Source organism: Scardinius erythrophthalmus, assembly GCF_964197995.2.
Source record: "Scardinius erythrophthalmus genome assembly, chromosome: 10".
Classification (NCBI taxonomy): Eukaryota; Metazoa; Chordata; class Actinopteri; order Cypriniformes; family Leuciscidae; genus Scardinius; species Scardinius erythrophthalmus.
Genome location: NC_138230.1, coordinates 15,780,654 through 15,784,255, shown reverse-complemented (window position 1 = coordinate 15,784,255; position 3,602 = coordinate 15,780,654).

Here is a 3,602-nt window from a genome sequence, read left to right as displayed (position 1 = left end):
AATCTGTATATATGTGCACGTTTATTTATGTTTAAGCACAGTGAGTGTGTTGTTAGGGTGAGAGAGAGAGAGAGAGAGAGAGAGAGAGAGAGAGAGAGAGAGAGAGAGAGAGAGAGAGAGAGAGAGAGAGAGAGAGAGAGAGAAGAGGCAGTTGAGGTGTCATGTGACGTTGTGACTTGCTCACCACACAGGATGAGAAAGAACGACCTCAATGAGCAAGAGAGGTGAGGAAGATAAAGAAGACAAAAGAAAGTATAAGAGTAGATGCGCCCAGCACCCACAAGCTTGGTGTTCGAGTCTGTAGGACCCATTTTCTTTTTTTATCAAAAAAAAAAAATATATATATATGATTAATTATATTTTCAAACTCAGACTCATTGGCCTTGGCTCATTTTCTGTGAAGAATATATATCTGAACACATTTTCAATGACCACACACACCCACCCCACCCCACACCACCCAACACCACCCCACACCACACACACACACATTTATATTACACACAGGATGTTCGGATCCACTGGACTTAGGGGCTAATAAAAGTGTGGAAATTGTAGGTCCTGTACCTTTACTCTGTCCTCCTCCTGTCAGGGCCTACTGTTATTGTGTGTGAGTGTGCGTGTGCGTGTGTGTGTGCATGTGAGAGAGAGATTGTGTGTATGTGTGAGTGCAATAGTGAGTTTTGTGTTCCTACCCCTGCCGTTCCCGCACAGGGTTGCAATTCTTAAATGTGATCTAACAAAGGTAAAGAGAACATATTAACCATATATGCTGTTTATATTGCTTGTAATTGGGATGAAGTAAACTTAAATTTATTTAAAACGAGTATTTTAACATACAATTTTTGATTGTGTTCAGTTAAAAACCCAAAAATGCAGCGGGTCCACCTGACCCACGAACACTGGCTGAATAACAAAAAATATGAACACCACACAAGGGTTAAATTTGACAGAAAAGCCACATTTCTTTATGTATTGGGTCATGAGTCATTATTGACATTTTCTTTCTCTGTTTTCTCTGTAGGCCTATTTAATTTAAGCCTATATTATCTTAGTGAAATCGGTAACACTTTACAATAAGGTTCATTAGTTAACTACCTTAGTTAACATGAACTAAGAGTGAACAATACTTCTTTAGCGTTTATTAATCTTAGTTAATATTAATTTCAAAATGTAATAATACGTTATTAAAATCAAAGGTTGTATTTGTTAACATTAGTTAATGCACTGTGAACTAACATGAACAAACAATGCAGTTGTATTTTTATTAACTAACATTAACAAAGATTCAATAGCCTACTGTAACAATATTGTTCATTGTTAGTTCATGTTAGTTAATACATTTACTAATGTTAACTAATGAACCTTATTGTAAAGTGTTACCGTGAAATCATATATCATTTAGTTTTTATTAATTCTGAAAATAATTTTCATTTAACAATATACGTTTGTGTCTGTTTTTGTTTATTTTATTTTACAGTTACAGGATACCTCCACTAGATGGCCCACTTACATTAACATTGAGCATGAAATTCGGCACGAGACAGGAATGAAAATTGCCTGTTACCCGTCGCACTCGACAATAAACAATAACAATAAGTCATGCGTACCAATTTAATTATTCAACGGATTTATTTGTATGCGATTTTCATGCACATTATGCCATCTTTCAATGGGTTTTTTCCTGCGTTTCAAAATCGCGTTGGTTAAATAAGAACAGATGTCCAGACTCCAGCCATAGCTTAGTCCAATTCTTGCCTGACATATTACGGTCACCTTAACTAATGTTCCGATAATTGTCTGACTTGTTCCTATTTTTCTGACTTGTTTCAAATGAGTCATTTTTGTTCTGCTGCAGAAATGAATCATTCAGCCTCAATCTATCAACCGTGATTCCCAGATGTTTTATGGAGCTGCAGAGAGTTTACCTTTGATACATCCACCTCCTATTCTTCAATTGAGGTGTGCTGTGGCAAGCTGTTTTAACATTTAGTCTCGAAAACTAGTGCGTATTTGCTACTATTGATTGATTGATTTAATATTAAGTAATTCAATGGCAACTAACTAATTAATTGTTGAATTTAGTAACTATTCATTAGACAGGCAGTACTTTTTTAGATGTGAGTATTCATTCCCATATTAAAAAGTTCATTTTAGTAAGTGATTGTTTTCGATATCATTTGTTAGCCTGGCTAACGTCAGACCAAGTCTCATTTGAGACTTGGTCTGGGAACCACGTGTTCATTTTCTCGTATTTGAGGCGTGGTTTACGAATGCCCAGAGCCGTTTATTGGGCGCTATGAATGTCTATCAAATGCGCCTGTATGTAGCTCATAACCAATCGCTTCAATTATACCAGATGACGTATTTAGAGTGACAGAAATTCGACGAGGAAAAAGACGATGGGTCAAAGATTTATTTGTACACGATGGCGTTTAGCAAATATTACCGTTTGTGCAAGATAAGCATGAGGGTAGAAGATAACGTCGAGTCTGATGCCATGTTGGATCCATAGATATAAACAAACTGCTTCGGTGTCGTCATCGTCTTGCTGCTCCCTCCCCGTTCTGTGATTGGTTCCCTTTTGCAGGGGAAAATTTGGTCCATGGTGTCCAGACTGCCTAGCAGCGTGAATAAAATCGCGCTGCGAGCAAGGCAGTATGGGGAAACCCAGGCTAATCATTTGTAACTATTCGTTAGAAACTGATTCTTATTCATTTGCTAGTTACTTTCTCAGTGGTGACAGGTAACTATATCATTGTTACTAGTGAATATTTGTAAATTCTATGGGCATCTGTGGTTCAGATATCAACAATTCACTTTCAACTAGTATATTCCAATTTCTGATACGCATTACACTTTTACTAATATGCTATTAATTACTACAACTTGATTACATACTTGGTTACTCTTCAACTAGTTCCAATAATTTATTCCAGTTTTACTTATTTATTGAATACAGTAGCCTACTGGTACCTATTTATGGACTCTTGTATCTTTCCCAGCTGCATTAGCATTTCTTACAAGTAATTAAAGGGTAAATTACTACAATGGATAGTTATTAAATATGAAATAACTGTAAGGTACAGTCAAAATACATAGTTGAATGTGATTGGTTGTTAACTAATGCATAGCTCTACTTGTCACATGCAGGATATGTTCAGTTTAGTTCAGTTTCTGTCTTGTCTGTATTAGTTCTAATTAGTCACTATGGTTTCTAATAGAGAGCCTTATGGGACCTTATTTAGGAAAAAAATATGTATGGTAGTCATCAATGGCGAGAGACAACTTATCTTTTTATTCCGTCTGAACTGTTCCCTGAATTACACATATGATGTTTGTCAATTTAAAAGATAATTATGAAAGTCAAGAAAGTCGCAGTTTGTCATAAAACAGAAGAGGAACATTTCGTTTTATGTGAAAGTCGCTCAATGAACTACATCTCTCGTCTCGCACTAAGTAGGCTATGTCACCAACATGCATCGTATGTGTGCAGTCTGGTACAAAACACTCAGGCATGACGGCGTAACGTTACAATTATAACGTAAGACTACAGAAAAAAATGACAGACGTTAGCTTCAGTAAAGTTAGCTTCATTCATT